Source organism: Cydia pomonella, chromosome 20 (genome assembly GCF_033807575.1).
Source record: "Cydia pomonella isolate Wapato2018A chromosome 20, ilCydPomo1, whole genome shotgun sequence".
Taxonomy (NCBI): domain Eukaryota; kingdom Metazoa; phylum Arthropoda; class Insecta; order Lepidoptera; family Tortricidae; genus Cydia; species Cydia pomonella.
The window spans coordinates 8,370,512-8,395,161 of NC_084722.1; the positions used below are offsets into that span (position 1 = coordinate 8,370,512).

The following is a 24,650-nucleotide window of genomic DNA, read 5'->3' on the forward strand; positions in this document are numbered from 1 at the left end:
TCGTAAAACTAAAACTTCTATAGGAATAATCCAACGTATAAAAACAAAAGCAACGTGATGAAAAACAGACAGAAAACTTTATGACCGAGTTCTTACTAAAAAAGTGCAGTGTAACATAATGGATGACGAAACTTATAGTAAATTCGATTACAAAACTCTACCTGGCCCACAATTTATAACAGTCTCGGCAAATAAAAAGGTTTCTCAAAAAGATAAGTTGATCAATATGAAAAAATTTGGAAAGAAAATGTTAATTTGGCAAGCAATTTGTCAATGCGGACTGAAATCAAAACCTTATTTCGCTACGGGAATTATACATGCCCAAATTTACCGCGACGAATGCCTACAAAAGAGGTTGCTGCCTTTTATCAAGAAGCACAGGATGCCTACATTATTTTGGCCAGACTTCGCCTCCTGTCATTATGCGAAAGTGACTAGAGAGTGGTATAAGGCCAACAAGGTAGATATTGTAGAGAAAGACATGAACCCGCCTAATTGTTCGGAAGTTCGCACTATCGAGAGATACTGGGCCTGATGAAAAGATGAAACTTCCCCTGCTAACTTAAAAAAAAAGTGGATTATGGCTTCTGAAAGCGTGACCAAGAAAGTCGTCCATAACCTCATGCAGAAGATCAAAAGAAAAGTCAGATTACAGGCAAAGCATTCCAGTTGTTTATCTAGAAAATAATCCCTTTTCAGATTACATATTTCTATTTACTTTTACGGTCGTAGCTCAAAACCGGGATGAGTGGAAGAAGAGGGGGGAGGCCTTTGCCCAGCAGTGGGACACAATGGGCGCGTTATATAAATAATATAATATATATATATATATTTACTTTTATTATTTTTCAAAAACACGATCTGATTATATAGCTTTTACACTAAGTAGTTGTCTACTTTCTTATCGATCGATACGGTCCTTACTTGATGATAATACTTAATATGCTAATTACCTATTTCATTTATAATATACCTTTATACAAGCTTTTATTTAACTTGCCCTGTTAGTAGGTATGTCAGTTTTTTAGTTGTAGATGGATAGTTAGTGTGGGTCAAATCTTGGGAGCTAAATTTGACCTACTTCCTGATGTCCGATTGAGCTGAAAATTTGCATACATACGGTCGGGTGACAATGCAATATTATGGTACAATTGAGGTGATCTGGTGATGGAGAAAGGAGGTGGCAAACGAATTCTGTGATGAAACAATGCAACCAAATTGTGTTTGGGGTTTTGAGGATTGTTTCGATTTGCCGGTCGTAAAAAAAGTACAGTCAGCGAAAATGGCTTGTACCAAAAAATTTTTTTCCCAAATACTAACTAAATATAAAACTCTCGTGAGATTTCAACTTAATAAAATTTGTTTAAACGGTTTACTTATGTGGGGAATATTAAATTGAACAAACGCTCGACATACTTTGATCCATTCCTGAGGATCTTGGACTGTAAATACATATAGATCTATAGTATATAGACCTTGCAAATAACGAAGCCTACTTTTCCTTATGATTTTATTTTTTTAACATTTTCAGACTCAAACCACATCGCCAAATCGTTTCTTATTTATAATATTCCTTTGTAGTTTAAGATCAGTCGGCTTAGCATTCACTAGCTCATCGGAAATCCTATAAAATTCCGAGTCGGTATAATTCGTTCTGCATTTCAGATGAAGTCTCAGTTTAATTAAGCTAACGATGTGATACAATTAGCCTTTAGAAGTGCTTCTGTGTAATATTTATGCGTTTTGGAATGAAGTCTTAGACTCATCAGGGGAGATTTAACTTTGTATTTTTGGCTACATAAGTAATTGTTTTAAACGTTTATTCTTTAATAACTACATGTGTATCTAAAATATGTCAGGAGAACTCCACCGTTCCACTTCTTGTGACGTTCTAAACCTGTAGAGCTAAGATGGTCGGTTTTTTTATCATCTGTCATCATACCTGTCACGTTCTAAGAAGTATGTAAGCGCGAAAGTGACGGTCAAAGTGACAAGTGATAAAAATGGAACCGTGCTGCCACAGTATAAATAATAAAGAATATATTTATTTCAAGAATTTGACATTACAAGAGAAGCAGTACATTGATCCCCACACTAGGCTCAGAATTTAACGTGGGAATCTCACAGAAGTATCGAAATGGTGCGGTAGTTATTTTTACAGAATATGTTATTGTTAAAGCAAATTTATATATAAGATTTTTTTATACTCTTTCATCTTGTCTTTTTATCCCGTATTATTAGTATAATATTAAAGCCGCTTGTGCTCTTAAACAACTTGGTAACCTACTTTCATTATAATACGTAAGTAGACAAAGAAATTCGGCATTAAAGCAAAAGTAACGTTAGCGACTCATAATTACGACAGTACTTTGAGCTACAATTAGACATTGCTTAAATAAGGGATTTAATTAAAAAAGACTAGATGAAAAACTTACCGTTTTCATGGATTGCTTACAAGTTAAATTTTATCATGTGTGCATTAAGTATGCAAAATTTGCCTCTATTTATTTAGCTGTGTGACTTTTTGTAAAAGGGAAAATTTTGACATACATTCCGTACGTTTGTTACAAAACAAAATAAGCAGTTTAAAAATGTGCAGTAAATTATTGATTAATTTTAATGAGACTCAAATGTTAGGTACATTTCTTTTAATTACAACATGACCTGACCTAAAGTATAAAAAGTGTAACTTTTATCTTAAATAAATAATTACACTGTTAAATGAACTTTCGCATAGCAGTCACATATTAAAACGGAAGCCTTAAATCCTGATAAAATTTTCATGCATTTATAAGTTCGACCTTTCGCAGGCCGCATTCGGAAATATAAAATTTGATAGATACTTTTACATATATCATATCAATATCCGTTCGCCCACTCAAATTCAAACGAAGTTAAATGTCGACGACGAAATGATCTTACCGTAAAAATATTATCATATTTTACGTTTGTGAATACGCTCCGGGTAATATAATTTTATGGTTTAAATTCTGTCAAACTGCCAGTCAAATTGAAGAGGTAAATTGCTATGAACCAACGGGCATCATCAAGTCGCACGGTTTTGAATTTATATATGGCACTCGGATGAGATTGAAATATTAAATTAGAATGCATGACTATTTGTAATAGTATTTTATACAATCGTGATTTAATAGAGAGCTTTTCAGTCGGGTACCGTGTTTAGGCAAGAAAGCTTACTGAATTTCCTAAGTAAGGTACGAGATTGAAAAGCATGATGATATTACTATTGCATACAATACTTTTCTACGATTCATCTAAAATCTTTTTTTCTATAAAACCTAAATAATTAATGAACATTATTATCTCTGTAGACAAGAATGTAGTACAAAAGACATAAACGCGCGATTTTTGTCGCCCGTTTAGTCTTCTATGGGAGCGCGGCGGCACGTGATTGGTCTTTTTTTTTTAGTTGACTACAGCGTATCGAAATGTATATTGGCTCTCTTTGAATGGATATTAGAAATCTTTGATTTTAGGAAATATTGTGAAAATAGCATCATAAACTGTCAATACTTTAATTGAACTTGTGTCTTCTTTGTCTAAAATCCTAAAAGTAGGTATCATATTATTCAACTTAAAACATTAAAACAATATTCAACTTCGCTAACTCTCAAAGAAACGTCTAAACATGATAGCCAGCGTTTGGTTTTGTTTGGAGTTTGGAATTTTAATCAAACTTTTTAAGCCCCCGCAATATCCCGTTGTAGTTTTCACACGTTTTGGCGAGCGGTGAGTTATCCGCAGAGTTTCGTGTTAATACCTACATTATTTTGTTAATAATTTTCATGTTTATGTCTGATAACGTAACGCTTCAACTCCAAAGGCGTTACAAAACATTTCAGTCCATTATAATTTAGGGATTATCACGACTCTCAGTTTTGACAGCTAAGCCTTTCACACGCTTGTTTCTAAACCAACTCTAAATTTAGCAGCAAATTAAAAACTTCAAGGTACGAGTATATACTTCGGCTGGCACAATATCTCGATGGTAGGTTTCGGAAGGTTATTAGACAAATTTATGTCCCTCGACATGAACATAAAACATAAGTAATGCATCCTTGAGCGCTCTTTGATTTTATTTAAGTAGTGTTGCAGTAGAACTGCTCCAGATTCTAACATTTATACTTATGCACAAGAACGGTTTACACCAATTACACATGCTAAAACATTTAATAAAATATATTAATGTAGGCATCTACAGCTGAAAATACCGTAAAATATTTTTAAACATGTTATTATAATAGGTACACCGTAAGTGTATCTCAATATTTATCTGTACGATTCATATTGTCTTCAACAATAACATGAAGACACTTAAGCGACCTGTTTAATTTCAGTCCACCCGCAAAAATATTGATATAAACAGCTCAAAATAAAATGATAGTAGTAGAACACTGAACTCATTTGAGAAATTAATAAAAATAGGTATTGGAGTTTTGTCTCTTCGTAAACCGGTACAAATATGATGGTCCTATTTATCTACGTGACAGCTTGATAAAGACAGTGTCCGTTTCTTTCAATCTCCTATCTCGTCATGTTATCAAGTAACACTTATTTTATCGCGCGAATAAAGCCACCCACATACTCCTGTAGGTAGGGCTCATTAACGACAAAACTGCCTCAGCATAATTCAAAACAGTGTATCTTACGTCAATTAGGGGGTTACCACACCAATCGATCGAATGCATCGTAGAATTGTACCTTACCCCATCTACTACTAAACTAATTAACTAAAATTCAACCAGGATTAAATAAAAATAGGAAAATAAATATAATTTGGCCATGTGATCGTCTAGTGTATTTACGTTGTGAACCTTAGTACCCTTCGTCTTTTATGTGAAAACTGATATAATTTGGATTTTTCAAAACTATCCCTAAATATCCTATGAATTTGTAAATATTCCTACTGTATATTTTTATTAACACTATTGATAGGCAAATAAAAAAAAATAGTAAATAATATATATTTTTTAGAATTTATCTCCTACCGGGCCCTACCGTGACCAGTTACCGTGAACAGTAGTAAGCCCTTTTTGTTTGTAATTTAAAAACTTATATTTTCCTTTTAATATATCTCTTCGCTAACCTAGCTAGCTAAAGGAAAATATGTATATGTAACCATTGTAACCATAAGTAAATATTGCAAAGAATAGTACGTACAAACATACTTTATCTACTGTCACGCCCGGATGAAGACGGGTCTCTAAGCTAATTAATACCCATTTTATTTTATTTTATTTTTAATAGGTATTCCTAAGCACTATGTAATATTACTCTACCAACGTTTCGTAACCTAATTTCAGACGAGAAGAAACGCCAAGAAACTCATCTGAATGTACTATTAATGTATGGAATACTGAAAACAATCGTCTATTAAATATGACTTTATTTACCCTTTAATTCCCCAGTTATAGAAAAGCTCAATTGTCACTAGTGAACTGCTCCGCCGGTCACTAGCTCCCTATAACAAAATTATTTAGTATGTCCTCAAATAACTTTGTTCCCCTATCTCACCCAATGTAAAAATATATAAACCTTCAATCATATTTAATGTACGAGCCTCAGTAACCCATCCATATGCTACTGAAGATAGATTTTAATTTATTTTGTAATTAAAACCAGTTAAAACTCTAATGATTTTAGTTTCGTATACAATCAAACTAAATGTGAAAGAAAATAAATAAACCTAACACCCAAATAATGACTCTACCCTAACTCTACCCCAAATTCACCTATTCTAATGTGTGTAAAACTACAGGCGAACCTCTATTTTTACAGGGAGGAGTGTGTGTGTGAGGGACCCTAATTTAAGCTCTAAACGTTCGGCCGACAAAACCGAGGTATAGCAAACCCTAGTGTCTGTGTGATTGCCTCCCTCCATCTGTGTTAGCCGAAGCCTGGGTACAGATGAATAAGGCGCCCTAACCATGTATATAATGTGTATAAATAAATATATTTAACAAGACAACGCTTCTTCAATTACCAACAGATTTCAATGAGTAAGGATTACTCCTAATGGTCCACACGTGAGACCCTCATATCCCTCTGTCAGACCTTGAAGAGAACGTAAGAGGTATAATCGTCACCTGTGTTGGTAAAAAGGCTGACGCCAGGCCCCTCTCGCGACCTGGACCTAACTCTCTACAGGATTCCCGAGTAAACCTGCTTGTCACCGTCAGGTTAGGTGTACTCGGTAGGTTGACCATGCAACCTGACACTGAACTGGCTCTAAAATACAAAAAATCCACAAAAATAAGTAAGTATTGACACTAAAATAACAATTGAACAGATTGACAAAGAACAGCATAGTAGCTACGCAATGTCAAACATTCAATCGTCAAAATAACAACCTTTGTTTTTACGTCTACGAATAAGCCAGAGAAAGTGACAATCCGACGGTCAAAAATATAATGGCGGTCTTGGCTTAAAACTGAGCTATTTATAACTTTCATCAAACGCTCCAGAAGTGTAAGACGCGTCTCTCGTACTTATCGCAGTGTAAAGGCACCAATAGTCAACCCCTCCACGAAATTTCTATATTCAAGAACGTCTCATTTGCCCACTAATTGATCAATAAGAATTATGAATGTTTTTACTCATCAATAATTTATTAAAGTTTAATTTTTATACAGAATAAAACGTAATTTAATTTAGCTTATGGAAATATTTCATTAAATATAATGCAAGGCCCTTCCGCCAGCAATCAGCCTTCCGTCTACCAAGACACAGCCTTCAAGTACCCAGCCTACAGCCATCCCATTTTAACGCCCGGCTATTGGATTCCAAGTTCCGTGATCTCAGTGTCCAGTGGTCAGCCACAGGATGACTACTGAGTATTTGATGTATTTCAATGAAACAAAGCCACAACAATGTAGATATTTAAAGGTGCTTGATTTAACGACTTACATTGCATTTGAAAATAAAAAAAATCTTGAAACCTATGCTCAGCCTCTATCGGCTGGCCTCTGGGTCACCAATCCCTTTAAAATTACTGCCTCAAACCCAGTAATCGGCCAGGGCTTACTTTAATATGGATTCATATTAATTTTTCACTTTCTCCAGCCAAATTAAGCATTAATTACGTGAAGCAGCGCACATGCTTTCAAAAAAACATCACAATTCGGCCGCCAACGTCTGATCAAAATACCATGTGACGCTCCAAAAAAATGGCGCATATGGCATATCCCTTAATGTCAGAAGACAGCACTTCTTTGAAGTAGTGTTGTGGTTTATGCTAAACAATTATTTTAAAAATTAAGTTACTTTTCAATTCATACTTTATTAATCTATAATAACACCTACTTTTGGCACACTGGTGCATGTCTGAGCACTGATGCCTTTACCTTATACGTTTGACTAGTTTATTACCCTTTAAACTCGAGTACCAAACTCCTTTTCTGATTAACGACCCACTACGAAATATGATTTAGTTAAAGTCTTTGTTTGTTGTTTAAAATTTCTCGTGAGAATATTTTGCTTCTATTCCATTAAACTTACGGAATTAATTTATTAGATATATACATACTATTTACTAGTATTTTGATTAATATTGGAACATAATAATTGAGGTTTTTAGTTTATGAAAATGATATGGACCGTTTATTTGTGTCAATTATTTTTATATGTTAACTAGATCGGCTAGTGCGTCTAGTTACAATCGCCCCCTCGAGAATTAGCATTGTATTGTTCCACACATACATGTATAATTCTCGAACCCTTATTCCAATAAAACTGAAAATTATATCCTAAATTTGTTGATATTATCCCCTTCCTTCCCCCCTTGTGTAAATGTAAACGTGTGGTGTATGGTGTGTGTTTAAACCAATACTCATTGATTGTGATTGATTCAGTATAAAACTCGGATCTCTGAATTTTAATAATGTATCATGATTATCTTTTCGTCACGATTTTCCTACCAGCACAGGATATTGGGTCGTGAATCCAATAAGCTCTAGTAGCTCGATCTCATGGTTTCATCCTAGTCTATGGATCTTTCTATCCGGCGACTTAACCACATTGCCCGGTTAATAGATGAACCAACAAAACCTCCCTTCACAAAGTAGGAAAAACATTTGGTATAAGTACTGGGATATTCATTCTCCATTAGTCAAAACTCAATCCGAATTCTATTACCCAATCACTCCTTCCAATCAAGTTTTCTTGGAGCATGTCTCATACATGAACCAGATATTTGACTTCAGACTGACTTCCATATTAACAGTAAAATGTTAAAAAAAAACTTAAATTATACCTTGATAACATCCTGATACTTGTATCAAAACATTATCTTTACAAACATAACATAGATATAAATTAAAAATACTATGTAATGTCTGCAATTAAATACTATTAAAAATAATAAATATTCATCCAGACGAACCATTGAAAAATAATAAAATTTAAAATTATCTACACTACTGTAAACACTTCACCGTTATAACATATGAAAATAAGTCTTACTTGTGAACCGTTTAATACTATTATCTATCTTTCTATTTAATAATTAAATACATATAACCATTTCACACTCAATCCCATATTTGAAATAACTTGATAAAATTTATTTAAAAATAATGCATTAATATCTCTTTAGAATATAAAATTGTGATAATGCATGTTCATTGACATGTCATCATCGTGTTTTGCTGTCAAAGATCTCATTCACTATGAGGTGTGTAATTAGTCATGGTCTTAGCTTCTTGTGAAGTGTATAGTCAACAAAAACTACCCTTTGAAAATGGGTCGAATCGTCATACGATTTTAGCCTACTGATAAGAATTTGTTGACTATTTTGTGTATTTCTTTGTAATAAAAAATATCAACAAATCCAGGTTGATTGCAATCCGACATTTGTCTAATTGTAAAAATCCATATATACAAAAATATTACAAACTTTCACACACTTCTTGCAAAAACATCAAATACCCATTAGTCTATTCTTATAATTAAATAGTTAATCGTCTTTCATTGACTTTCATTTCCCAATTCACTCAATCTATCCCAGACCATTTCTACAGATAGCCAAAGTCACGATATGCAACCAGAGTTAAAATGCATCCAATAAAACTTACTTTAAAAAACAATATTTCAAACAACTCCAAGCTCCCTCCTATATATTGTATAACAATATCAAACGTAATGTGTATTGACAAAACTGTTTATATTTAAGTTGAAGTTGTTTGTTAAGATAACGTTAATACCGTACCGTTTTATTTAAGGTTACGTTATTACATCTTATCATGGCAACACTAAAACTCAATATTTTATCATGGCATCCCCGCAATTAAGCGTCCCGGAAGTGACAGAGGGGATGTGTTAAGCTTCTCTCTGATCAAACTGACCGTTGTCACTGGCTCAGTTTTGAATTTCACCCTGTGTCGTGAAGTGAAATGTAATTGTGAAGTGTAATGAATTTTGTTGCTGAAGAAAATAATTGGTAAGTTTTGAATGTATTACTTTTTTTTTTTTATATCATATCTAATCTTGTAATTTGGTAATTTTTGTTCATTTATGCTAAATTATTTTTCTTTCCGCCAATTCTAGCCTAAAATTTTATTTATTTAGTTATTATCTTCGAATAATACCATGAATATTATAATTTTATCCTCTCTTGCTTTGCAGTATCAGATAAATATTTAATATATATACTTATCATATTTTATGATAATGTAACAAGTGTATTTAAACGACTTAATTAACTTTTAAGTAATCAAGAGTAATATTTTATTATTATTTTACTACCTATTTCTAGACTGTTTAATTTTCTTTTTTTTCATGTATGCTATAAATACTAGAAATGCCACAAACATATGATAACTATATGGTATTTGACCTATTCGGCCACTTTTGCTGAATATTCAGTATTCGGCCAATACCACTATTCAAATCATTTTTATCAAATACTTGTGTTATTTGTATTCTGTAGGTCAATTAAATAACATTCTATCCTTTACTTGTACTCAAAACCACCACGCATTTTACAGTCCAGGTAGAGAAACCCTCGACGCATCGGCAATTTTTTTTTTTTAGAGACCCGAACATGTGCACTCAACTTGTTCTTAAACTTTTACGTCTATTGTCTCAATTTTTTTATCACCGGCCGCATCGGTCGCAACATTTTAAGTTTTATTATTTCAACATGTTTTTGTTTTAATGAATATTTCCATTAACTTAAACCCAAGTTTAAAAAAAAATCTCAGTAATAAATCAAAGATCATTATTAATATATCGGTAAATGTTTTTTTTTTGTACAATGAATTGTATTTAATATTTTATTTCAATTAATTTCTTTACTAGCAACATCAGTAAATACTGAGTATTTCCCTTGTTTTGTCTATGGCGTCGCTAGAGTATAGCGCTAGTGGCGCCCCCTAGCATAAACCATAGGTCAATTTGTTATACTGTAGCGATGCTACGTATTTGCCTAGGATAAATACATGTTTTTCCATACAAGATAACCGGTACAACATGACTGTCGCATTTCCAACAAAATAACATACACCAGAGTATGACACTTATGTAAAACTATAATGTACCTTCTCAGCTGTAGGTTGATTAGCATATCCTGCTTCCTGGTTAACTGGTTTCGAAGGAACAAGTCTAAAGAGTATGCCACTTGAACGGAACTTGTCACCCGGATTGCGCGGAGGTTGTTGAACCAAACCTGGCTTCATGCATATCAAAATGATCCTCCTGGTTTACCCTAACTGCTCAAATAGGTCACATCCTAATTTAATTAGTATTTTAGAATCATTTTCGGAATTTTTATGAAACATAAATAGAGATTATGAAAGTGTCAAAAGGTTGAAATTTTTGACAGGAGAACTGTCAGAGAGTAGACTATGCGTTTAGTTACCGCATCGGAAAGAAGGTATTCTGAATGAAACAAGGTAGAAAACGTATGATAAAAATATAATTATTAGTAATTATTATTAACCACTTAAAATATTACAAGTATTAATGAGCATTGATATTTTTTCGAGAGTCATATGATTTGGAAAAGGTTTAAGTTGGTTTGACGTTTGATGCGTCGATATGGATCGAAACGGAGGGCGGGGGATTTTTCTAGAATCGACGATGGATGTGTCAGTGGGTACTGGGGCACGCTAGCAGTTATACAGCTCCCAATTGAATATCGAAATAAACCGCCTCGCCCCCTTCCGCCGCCTGCCCTGGCCGGTGGAGGATTGGGATATATGTAAAGTGCGCCGTGTGTGTGTGTGTTGTGCGCGAAAAGGGCGTAGCCCACTGAGTGCTTTCCGTGCCGCCGGCGTGCGCAAGCATGGCCGACGGTCGTGTTGCTCCGAGCGCCGTTGCGCGCTCCCTGATGTGCTGAGCGCCTTGGGGACGCTGGTTTTCACCGCAGGGCGCAGTCTTCAAGGCCTGTGGACTGCGTGCCGCCCGGCGATCCCGAGGTGCTTCACACAAGCCTCCCCCTTCACTTGCGTGGCCTGTCGACTCCAAGGCGCGTCACGTTGGGGCCACCATCAAGCCGTAGGGCACGGCCCTGACCCGCGAGCCGTGTGTCGGACAGCCGAGCCGCGGTCCGACGACCCCAAGGTCTCATCGCGCGGGTCCTTCTTGTGGAACTCCTGAGCGCCGCGGGTTGTTCTCGCCCGGACTTGCCAAAGCCGGAGCTTGAGGAACGCCTGTCGCCCACCGTCAGCGATCCGCCTGCTGCGTTAAACACCAGCGGGCCTGTGGATGATAGCTACGTTCGGTACCCGTGAGTGCACTAGACTTTTATCCCAGGTTTTGGCCAAAACCCCGCGTCTCGTCCTTCTCGCGATCGTAGATTAAGCTTTACTATAGTGTCACCCCACAACCGCCGACAGTTTAGGGAAACTGATTGTATTCTGAGCAGCGCCCGCCCTAAAGTGGAGTGCATTGTAGTAGTTAGCGAATTGTATTAAATTGCATGTCATATATTTGGTCTTATCTTTTCAATATCCTATTAAGTTCCCATTAACCAGGTTAGAGTAACAAGAGGACCCTTGCACTCCAAAAGTGAAATGTTTTACTGCGGATCTTATCCGAGGCATCACTTCCATTAATCATAAAGACATCTTAAAAACCTTATTATTTCTCATACACAACAACATTATTTTTTATACACGACAATGGCGCCCGGAAAAAAGTTTTAAATATCAACCTGGTTGCTGTGAGCTTGGGAGAGCGATAAGATAAAGGTATAAAATTAGTATCAGTTAAAAAAAAAAAGAATTAAATGCAATTATTGGTCTTAAAAAATACAATACTATTTAATTTGTAACTTTACTTGTGACAGAGTAGCAAATTTATTATTTATTGTAATTATTATTAGGCTACACTATGAATAGTTAGCATAGCGTTTAGCCACAAATTATTTTTTCTACCACGCTCCAGTCGAGAGCATAGTGGTAGTTTACTTCAATACTTCACATATCTACCGAAGTGTTATTAGCTTATAATACTTAGGTGCACACCCTGACACAAGTAAAGCAGCAATCTTACCGACATGTCGGACGAGGAAGGGGACGAATTCCATGATACAGGTGCGAGGGAAGTCAAACCCCCCACCACTACTCGTGAATTAACAGGATTCAATCCTTCGTATGTCAATACACGACCGCGGGGTGCTGCTGCAGACGCCCACCCACCCGGCCCATCCACGCCAAAACCACTAGAGTCTATTTTACCATATTTGGGGGCTCCGGGCCTTGTCCGTCAAACCAACTCAACCTTAACAGGGGCAGTCACTACAACCCCTACGACGGGGACTACAGGCAGTACAGAACGCATCGTGCATGTATTGCGCGAGGACCATTTGCGGTCGTGGAATTTGAAATTTTCAGGTGACTCAGATGTCACCGACTTCTTCCTTAGGATTGATGACTACAGACGTAGCCGAGACACTCCGGAGCGCAAAGTGCTTAAATGTTTTGCAGATTTACTAAGCGGTAAAGCCTTAGATTACTATAGGCACATACGCGACGGAGTCTCCTCGTTGTCGGAGTTGCAAGATCTTTTCAGATCGTTTTTTACATCGATAGACAATGATTATACTTTAGAAAAAACTATTCGAGAACACCGACAATCACCAGGCCAGTCATTACATTTTTACATATTGGAGATGCAAACTATGAATGCGCGGCTGACAACAAAATTATCAGAAACAACCTTACTGCAGATAATTAAACATAACATTTTGCCATCATATGGGCACCTGTTGGCTGTCGACGACTCGAATAGCATCCAAAATCTTATTGCTATAGGCAAACGTTTTGAAGCTTATTCAGGCTTACCTGGGTCTACAAATAATTCCAAAACAACAAAACAAATAAAACAAATTAACGAAATTAAAACTTATAATCAGAGAAATTTCAAGAGCAATAATACACAAAGACAGGTAAATAATAAAAACAACCAACTTACTTGTAAAAAATGTAAAAAATCGGGACATTCATACCAACAATGCCGCACTATTCCAGGCATTGTTTGCTTTCAGTGCGGTCAGAAAAATGTGCTTACAAGCACTTGCCACAAATGTAATCCTGCCAAGGGCAGACCAGCGCCGGAAGCAGACAATGCCCAAAAAAACTAAATAGACCAGGAGCCATCAAAACAATATCAAACACACTATATTTAGGTGCGGTGACTCCTGGTGTAAAGGCGGTTGAAGGAGATAACCGAATTTACATTGATTTTGAGGTACGAGAACGAATATATACAGGTCTAATGGACTCAGGAGCAAATTTAAGTATAATAGGGAACAATTACCATAAACATTTCTTAAATTTAGGATTTGATTTAATAAATTACACTACAACTGCGACTTGTGCAAACCGTTCTGTCGTTGAGGTCATAGGTAAAATCCTATTACCAATCAATTTCAGAGGGATGCTTTATAATATAATGTTTATGGTAATCCCAGAAGTATCTGATGACTTCATTTTTGGCATGGATTCTATATTAACACTAGAATTAATAGATATTTTTAAATTAAAAGATATTCACCTTCTAAAAAGGAAAACATCACTTAGGCCGGAGTCACTAAAAACATTATGTGCCATAGTGCCAAAACATGATCTCTCCCCTCTCGAATCAATTCAATTGGACAAAGTAATAAATGAATTTAAGTCAATCAGTACAGAGGAGCGAGGTCTGGGTAAAACATCTCTAGTAGAGCACAAGATCACAACAACGGGGCCACCTATAAAACAACGATATTATCCGCTTTCACCGGTTAAACTGAAGGCTTTAAATGACGAAGTAGACCGGATGCTTCAGCTGGGCGTGATAGCACCATCTAAATCACCATGGTCTAACCCCGTTGTTATGACCCCAAAAAAAGACGGTTCCTGGAGATTTTGTTTAGACGCCAGGAAACTTAACGACGTCACAGTCAAGGACTCATATCCTGTACCATACATTAATTCAATTTTAGATAATTTACGTGGCACACGTTATTTAAGCTCAATCGACTTGTCGGCGGCTTACTGGCAAATTTCTTTATGTGACTCCGACAACGTCGACGGCTCCGGCACGTCATGTCAAAAATGTGCATTTGTGGTACCAAACCGCGGACTATTTGAATTTAAACGCGTCCCGTTCGGTATCTCGAACGCGGGCTGTGAATTACAACGTTTGGTAGACTCTCTTTTTCACCATAAATACGGCGAGAAGATATTTGCATATTGTGACGACCTTCTCATAGCCACCAATTCGTTTGAAGAGCATATCGTTATTTTAAATGACGTTTTTCAAGCTTTAAGCAAGGCAGGTCTAACTATAAATTTTAGTAAGTGCGAATTTTGCAAATCAGAGCTTAGGTACCTTGGATACATAGTCGGTTCACAAGGTCTACTAACAGATCCACAAAAGCTAGATAGCATTAAAAATTTCCCGCGCCCAACAACCGCTAAGCAACTACGCGCATTTATAGGGCTCTGTTCTTATTACCGACGATTCGTGGCAAATTTTTCAACTATCATAGCCCCGATGACAACTTTAATTGGCAAGAAGAAGGGTAGAGACACCGTAGACTGGACAGTGGAAGCAGAGAGGTCATTCCTAGCGCTTAAAGAAGCCCTCACCCAGGCTCCGGTGCTCGCCTGCCCTGATTTTTCCAAACCATTCCAGATCCATTCAGATGCATCAAGCGTCGGCATCGGGAGCGTACTTATTCAGGAATTAAGCGGTATAGAACACCCTGTAGCTTTTTATTCTAGGTTGCTTACGAAAACCGAACGAAATTACAGCACAACCGAACGTGAACTCCTAGCATTAGTGGACTCAATAAATCATTTTAGACCGTACATAGAAGGTAGCCGCTTTGTGGTGGTCACCGACCATATGTCGCTAAAGTGGCTCAAAACGCTAAACAACCCTTCAGGTCGTTTGGCGCGATGGGCAATGCAGTTATCTTGTTTTGACTTTGAAATTAGACATAAAAAAGGCTCCATGCACGTAGTACCAGACGTTTTGTCACGTATTGAGGCAGTAATATTCGAAGGAGGTTGCAGTTCTAAAGATAATTGGTATAATAAATTATTTAAAAATGTAGAAACTAACCCAGTATTTCATAAAAACTATCAAATAAAAAATAAAGTACTATTTAGATATTCAAAACCAATATCAAATTTACAGACCGAAAATAATTGGAAAATAGTTTTGCCTAGAGAATTAATACCAGAATGCATTAAAGAAAATCATGAAAAACTAACAGTACATCCTGGCACATTTAAAACTTTATCAAAAATTAAAGAAAACTATTTTTGGAAAGGCATGTATGCAGACGTGAAAAATTATGTGGCCACGTGTGAGAAGTGTAAAGCATACAAACACTCAAATCAGCCTCCACATGGGCACATGACAAACCAGAAAAAGGTTAATAAACCTATACACACTCTATCTATCGACCTAATAGGTCCTTTAGTACAATCATATTCTGGTCACGTCTACATACTATCTATAGTTGATGTATTTACAAAATATTGTTGGATTCACCCACTTAGAACTGCAACAACTAAAACAGTAACTACATTTATAGAATCAGAAATTTTAAATAAAGAGGGAATCCCATGTGTTTTAATCTGCGACAACGCAACAATATTCCAAAGTAAACAATTTAAAGATTTTTGTGCCACACACTCAATACCAAGGATATTTTATAACGCATATTACGCACCACAATCTAATACAGTAGAACGCTTTAATCAAACTATTGAGACCTGCCTAGCTATTTTAGTAGGACAAGACCAAAGGAACTGGTCCAAGTACCTACCGCAAATCCAGCTATCTTTGAATAGCACTATTAATATTGTAACGGGGCATACACCATTCTTGTTGGCAAAGGGGCGAGAGATGATGACGGATGGCATGCTGCATTCCATTAGGGGCGGTATTCCAAATTCGTTAGACGACCTCCAAATTTCCAACCGGTCCGACAGAGCAACTGCTCTCAATGAGATGGCAGATATCTTCCAGCGCGTCACTGATGCTTTGACCAAAGCGTACAAACAAAACGCGGTACGATATAACCTGCGCCGTAAGGAACTACGGTTAAGCGTAGGCGATATCGTATGGAGGCGTAATTTTGTACAGTCAAATGCAGCACACTTCTTCTCCGCAAAATTGGCACCGCGCTTCCTGAAATGCAAAGTCATTAAGAAGCATTCGGATGTCGTATATGATCTTCAGGAGATAGACACGGGTAAAATTGGAAAGTATCATGTCAAGGACATAATTAAAGTCCCACAAGGTGTATGTCACACGTAACAATTTATTTTATATTATTAGGGCATACTAAGATTTAGCCCATTCTTTTTTTTCAAGCATACATGCTTCTTTGACCCAACTGGTCAACATTTGTTCCAAGCATTTCCTAGGAAATCAAATTTTATAAGTAACTACATACCCTAAGGGCCCAGGGTGACTCAATTATGGTGGATATAATACACTAAGTAGGACATGGAAAAGAAAACCAAGTTTTTCTTTTTCAATTAATGCAAGCCCATTGGCTGCATATAGGAGTTTGATTTAAGTGCGGGTTACAAGTAACTTCCACTATTGCTAGTAAAAGTAATAAATAAAAACTACCAACTAGTAACCACATTATATTAGGGTACTAGTGGCTTTGTATTTGTAGGAATATAGGCATAGCAGAGCATGCTATAGTAAAACATAACTATTAGTATATCAATAGGTAGCATTACATTAGGAATAGAAATACATGTAATATACTAATTAATTAGAATAAATTAGCCTAATCAAAGATAACTAATATTTTTGTTAGCATTAAAAGATATCAATTAGCCTCAAAATGAGAGTTAGCTCATTATTAACTATAGCGACTACATTATACAACTTAAGACTATTTAAAAGGAAATCTAGGTTATATTTTTTAGTTGGGTAGCAGAAACCACAGTGTGGTGGCCACACGCTGTGATTTCTAATGTGAAACACGTGATAGTCATAATCTGACCACAGCATAGTGTTAAGAGGTATACGTCTACGTTATAGTTCTAGAACATAATATAGGTAAATTAAAGATAAATATTAAGTAGCATACTAAATAAATAAATATAGGTTTAGTGTCAAACGATAATAAATATGGAGCGCATGTATATGTCCGCATGTATAGTTAACGTCCTACTGGACCAGATGATTTTTTGGGAAAAGATTTTTTTTTTTTTTTTTTTCTCCGGTTACCCCGGCTGCCTCGGTTAAGCCGCGCTTAACCTCTTTGCCGAGAGAGGGGATATTGTAGCGATGCTACGTATTTGCCTAGGATAAATACATGTTTTTCCATACAAGATAACCGGTACAACATGACTGTCGCATTTCCAACAAAATAACATACACCAGAGTATGACACTTATGTAAAACTATAATGTACCTTCTCAGCTGTAGGTTGATTAGCATATCCTGCTTCCTGGTTAACTGGTTTCGAAGGAACAAGTCTAAAGAGTATGCCACTTGAACGGAACTTGTCACCCGGATTGCGCGGAGGTTGTTGAACCAAACCTGGCTTCATGCATATCAAAATGATCCTCCTGGTTTACCCTAACTGCTCAAATAGGTCACATCCTAATTTAATTAGTATTTTAGAATCATTTTCGGAATTTTTATGAAACATAAATAGAGATTATGAAAGTGTCAAAAGGTTGAAATTTTTGACAGGAGAACTGTCAGAGAGTAGACTATGCGTTTAGTTACCGCATCGGAAAGAAGGTATTCTGAATGAAACAAGGTAGAAAACGTATGATAAAAATATAATTATTAGTAATTATTATTAACCACTTAAAATATTACAAGTATTAATGAGCATTGATATTTTTTCGAGAGTCATATGATTTGGAAAAGGTTTAAGTTGGTTTGACGTTTGATGCGTCGATATGGATCGAAACGGAGGGCGGGGGATTTTTCTAGAATCGACGATGGATGTGTCAGTGGGTACTGGGGCACGCTAGCAGTTATACAGCTCCCAATTGAATATCGAAATAAACCGCCTCGCCCCCTTCCGCCGCCTGCCCTGGCCGGTGGAGGATTGGGATATATGTAAAGTGCGCCGTGTGTGTGTGTGTTGTGCGCGAAAAGGGCGTAGCCCACTGAGTGCTTTCCGTGCCGCCGGCGTGCGCAAGCATGGCCGACGGTCGTGTTGCTCCGAGCGCCGTTGCGCGCTCCCTGATGTGCTGAGCGCCTTGGGGACGCTGGTTTTCACCGCAGGGCGCAGTCTTCAAGGCCTGTGGACTGCGTGCCGCCCGGCGATCCCGAGGTGCTTCACACAAGCCTCCCCCTTCACTTGCGTGGCCTGTCGACTCCGAGGCGCGTCACGTTGGGGCCACCATCAAGCCGTAGGGCACGGCCCTGACCCGCGAGCCGTGTGTCGGACAGCCGAGCCGCGGTCCGACGACCCCAAGGTCTCATCGCGCGGGTCCTTCTTGTGGAACTCCTGAGCGCCGCGGGTTGTTCTCGCCCGGACTTGCCAAAGCCGGAGCTTGAGGAACGCCTGTCGCCCACCGTCAGCGATCCGCCTGCTGCGTTAAACACCAGCGGGCCTGTGGATGATAGCTACGTTCGGTACCCGTGAGTGCACTAGACTTTTATCCCAGGTTTTGGCCAAAACCCCGCGTCTCGTCCTTCTCGCGATCGTAGATTAAGCTTTACTATAGTGTCACCCCACAACCGCCGACAGTTTAGGGAAACTGATTGTATTCTGAGCAGCGCCCGCCCTAAAGTGGAGTGCATTGTAGTACTTAGCGAATTGTATTAAATTGCATGTCATATATTTGGTCTTATCTTTTCAATATCCTATTAAGTTCCCATTAACCAGGTTAGAGTAACAAGAGGACCCTTGCACTCCAAAAGTGAAATGTTTTACTGCGGATCTTATCCGAGGCATCACTTCCATTAATCATAAAGACATCTTAAAAACCTTATTATTTCTCATACACAACAACATTATTTTTTATATACGACAATACACAAAGCCAAACTCTTTTTGAAGTGCTAGGTTGTGATTGTGACGTGTACATTATTTTTCTTTAAAATGAGACTTACTAAGATTGACCTTTTAATTTGTGAGTTCCCAATAATTTGGGATGGTAACGAGTTATATACTATGAAGATAAATTTTTGGCCGAACTCGCTCGCCAGGACTTATTAAAACTGTGCAAAAATGTAAAACCTTTTTTTTAATTTAAATATTTTGACTATGAAAATAAGAAATTTCAAGGATCGCCTTCGCAGATTTAAGGTATAACTACAATTATATGTATGTTTTGTCAAATATTTTATTTTAATAATCTTTTAATTATTATTACAAAACTTTTGTAATGTTAAAAGAAAACATTTCTTATTACATCATGAAGACCAAGTTTCAATAAGTTTAATTAATTCATCGATAGCATATGATTAATATCTTTTACTTATAATTCATTCAATTAATCATACTTATTTCTTTTTAATTTTTCAGGCTCTAATGAATGAATCCGGGTTGCTGGATGAGTTGGGTGACCCTGAATCTACCCTAAAGGTAAGTAATACACTATTCTCTTTACTCTCTTTTTTTTTCAGAACATTTTTTCCTAAAAATGTCAACTAGGTAGGACACGTTCAGTTATTTCAGTATATATTAGTTTACCGTAATGTTAATATAAACTACATATTTAGTTTATATCTATGCTATAATACTATCCTGTTGTCATTATGTTAGTTCATTATATATAGGTATGATGAAAAAAATTTAACTCATTGGCCTACAATCTATTCTTTTTACTTCTGAAGTCTGTTCTGTTTGCACTATAGATACTGATAAGGAAGTGTTGTTACGCCTACTTACTTGTTTTAAGTGAACTCTATTGCCTATATAATATGAATGAAATTTGATAACACAAAACGAGACGTATTAAGGAGTACCTGCGACCTTTTTTTTCGACCCTTTAAGTGGCCAAACGCGTCTCGCCTTGAGCGTCAGCTATTTTTAACACATGTATTAATTTTACGGTTTCCAAATTTTTGCTTAAATATGATTTCAGATACGTAAGGCGTTTTTGAGTAAGCTGATATGTAATTAGTCCTCCTAATTATATGACGACATTTTATAAGTAAGTATACTTTTTCTAACCTAGCAGTTTTTTATTTAATTTTGTTCATTTATTTATTAAATAAAACAAACTTAATGAATTTCATCGCAATAACCAAATATTTACTGTAATTATTTTCAAACTAATTCCTCATAACCAAATTTTTATTGTTCCAAAAAGTGATATTCTCGTATATATAATTAAAATTGTATTGATAATTTTAGTTTCTTTATGATATAATGAAATCTTCATCTACGAAAATAAATACAAAACGTCTTTGTTCTCTGTTTAAACTGGATACTTCCCAATTTTCAGATGTTCCAAGTAACGAGGTATCGAGTGCCACTGAATGCTGTCCTGTTATTTTATTTTGAGGTAATTAAGTTGCTTACTTGATATTAACATAACTTTTTTTCCCAGATAATATTATGTAATATGATACTATGTATGATTAATATATATTTTTAAAATCATTTTATGAACTAAAAATCATTACTGCTAGTCTTAGTCTCTCTTTAGTTTAAATATATAAAAATTGTTAATTGAAACTATATATATAAATTTTTTTTTCCGAAAATTCCACTACCGCTATTTGTGCCTTCGGGTAACATAAAGTAGCCCAACTCTTTAATATACAAGCTTATAGGGTAATATATGTATTTTTTATGATTAATACTGCCCATTTTTATGAACAATACACAAATCAAGTTCATTCATTTTATTTCCTACTCTGTGTATAATTGAATGAAGCGACTTGTATATGTGAATAGTGTTACTTCCACACATACAGACTACTATTATGCCGGATGTGGATTGAAGACCCTATTCTAACCTACCTATTTAATTTACATTTCAAAAAACTTAAACCTATTTTGTCGTTTGTTATTTATTTTTATAAGTAATTATTAAAAGTCTCTATAACAATATTACTTTTGTAAACATATTTGGTAACACTTAATAATAATAAAAATATTAATAATTTCAGCTAAACTACCACATTCAGCATCTCTACACTCGACCCGCGACCCCAAGAACCAGTGTTCTTCTACTCTAGACTTGGTAAGTACAAAAATATTACTTTTATTTTTAAGGATACAAAAATATGACTTAATATCTAATACACTTATCATTTTAATATTTATTCTATTTTATAACTATTATTTGATTCTAACAATTATTTTTCTAGTCTAATCTTTTTATATTGAACCACAACAATATGAAGTATAAATGTTTTTATTTATAATCATTAATTTCAGTCAAACATTACGTTCGCCGGATCAGCTATTTTTACTCAATTTACCTTTATAATATCTTGACAAATGAATTGCATTATATTTCCCTCTGAATAAATTCGTGTATGGATCAACTAGAATATATACGTTTGAATAGGGAATTGCTGCAATTACATAAGGACCTTCATAAATTGATTCGAACTTTTTTGTAATCTTTTGCTGAGCATTTGATTTATTTAACTTTTTTATTTTAACCCAATCCCCTATTTGAAATTGAATCAGTCTAAAACTTTGATTAAACTTGGGACGTTCAATATTTGCGTTTTTAATATTGTATATAATAGTCTTCTTCTCTTCAGCAGATAGTTCGTTTTCACTGCCTGAAACTATTTCAGTACACTGTGTATCTTCTAATGGTTGTTGTGATGTTGTATCTGCTGTTTCTATAGCTTCCACTTGTACAGGACTAATTGCCGTTGCAAGCTCGTTCCGTAACTGACTAAGCCCCTCTGTCATTTTCTGTTCAGTCTGTTTCAGCAAGTGATAGAACAATCCACGTCTTACATCCGATTTCTTTTTTATAATTCCACGAGCTACTCGTGCTTTTTGATTAATACGTTTAGTAATGCTTTTCTCGACAGATGGCGTAGCTTGTTGTATGCTTTGACGCGTAGATTTTGATTTAGCTGCGGCCGTTCGCTTCCTTGTGGCCCTCTCCATTTTATTTATTTTTAATAATTTTATTCACTTTATAACACTGATTTAACACTTATTTCACTTATTTAAACACTTATTAAACACACTTATTTAACACTTATTTTATACATGAATTTTTAATTTTATAAACTAAAAACATAATTTAGTCACTTTTTAAACACTCACTGGGTTTACACTGTGTTGGTAGAAAAACGTATATGTATACATCCGTACATATACATATATGCACATTTGTTTAATGAAAACGAAACTATCGCACGCTATCTTTTTGTTTGGACTCGCATAACGCATTTTAGTTTTAGCAATTTTTAATTGACTATTTATACTAATGTATTTTTTTGTTTGTTTCAGGTAATATTAGTCCCTACAATGCAAGTTACATCGATAGAGTGAAGCCAAGAGGAGAAAAAATTATATTGATAATATTATAATATATAGATATAATTTAAAAATTTCAAGAGAAATCCAAATCATATTGTTCACATTCCAGTTTTCTTATGGCAGCAAAAATGTAGCCGACGAGGCTACTCTATGTAATAAACTATTTATATATATATAATCCTGGTCATTCCGGCACCAAAAATGTACCTTACCCCATCTACTACTAAACTAATTAACTAAAATTCAACCAGGATTAAATAAAAATAGGAAAATAAATATAATTTGGCCATGTGATCGTCTAGTGTATTTACGTTGTGAACCTTAGTACCCTTCGTCTTTTATGTGAAAACTGATATAATTTGGATTTTTCGAAACTATCCCTAAATATCCTATGAATTTGTAAATATTCCTACTGTATATTTTTATTAACACTATTGATAGGCAAATAAAAAAAAATAGTAAATAATATATATTTTTTAGAATTTATCTCCTACCGGGCCCTACCGTGACCAGTTACCGTGAACAGTAGTAAGCCCTTTTTGTTTGTAATTTAAAAACTTATATTTTCCTTTTAATATATCTCTTCGCTAACCTAGCTAGCTAAAGGAAAATATGTATATGTAACCATTGTAACCATAAGTAAATATTGCAAAGAATAGTACGTACAAACATACTTTATCTACTGTCACGCCCGGATGAAGACGGGTCTCTAAGCTAATTAATACCCATTTTATTTTATTTTATTTTTAATAGGTATTCCTAAGCACTATGTAATATTACTCTACCAACGTTTCGTAACCTAATTTCAGACGAGAAGAAACGCCAAGAAACTCATCTGAATGTACTATTAATGTATGGAATACTGAAAACAATCGTCTATTAAATATGACTTTATTTACCCTTTAATTCCCCAGTTATAGAAAAGCTCAATTGTCACTAGTGAACTGCTCCGCCGGTCACTAGCTCCCTATAACAAAATTATTTAGTATGTCCTCAAATAACTTTGTTCCCCTATCTCACCCAATGTAAAAATATATAAACCTTCAATCATATTTAATGTACGAGCCTCAGTAACCCATCCATATGCTACTGAAGATAGATTTTAATTTATTTTGTAATTAAAACCAGTTAAAACTCTAATGATTTTAGTTTCGTATACAATCAAACTAAATGTGAAAGAAAATAAATAAACCTAACACCCAAATAATGACTCTACCCTAACTCTACCCCAAATTCACCTATTCTAATGTGTGTAAAACTACAGGCGAACCTCTATTTTTACAGGGAGGAGTGTGTGTGTGAGGGACCCTAATTTAAGCTCTAAACGTTCGGCCGACAAAACCGAGGTATAGCAAACCCTAGTGTCTGTGTGATTGCCTCCCTCCATCTGTGTTAGCCGAAGCCTGGGTACAGATGAATAAGGCGCCCTAACCATGTATATAATGTGTATAAATAAATATATTTAACAAGACAACGCTTCTTCAATTACCAACAGATTTCAATGAGTAAGGATTACTCCTAATGGTCCACACGTGAGACCCTCATATCCCTCTGTCAGACCTTGAAGAGAACGTAAGAGGTATAATCGTCACCTGTGTTGGTAAAAAGGCTGACGCCAGGCCCCTCTCGCGACCTGGACCTAACTCTCTACAGGATTCCCGAGTAAACCTGCTTGTCACCGTCAGGTTAGGTGTACTCGGTAGGTTGACCATGCAACCTGACACTGAACTGG

The 24,650-nt window shown here is 35.8% G+C and overlaps 1 protein-coding gene and 1 long non-coding RNA gene across 3 annotated transcripts in view; one reads left to right on the forward strand and one right to left on the reverse strand.

Moving 5' to 3' along the window:
• Nucleotides 1–24,650, reverse strand: part of LOC133528972 (TWiK family of potassium channels protein 9-like) — a 485,578-nt gene that overhangs the window by 392,626 nt on the left and 68,302 nt on the right. The window lies entirely within an intron of this gene.
• Nucleotides 8,147–23,291, forward strand: LOC133528973 (uncharacterized). Its single transcript, XR_009801083.1, has 6 exons — nt 8,147–9,457; nt 19,979–20,038; nt 20,541–20,609; nt 20,904–20,963; nt 21,574–21,647; nt 22,889–23,291. It is a non-coding gene; the product is annotated as an uncharacterized LOC133528973 (long non-coding RNA).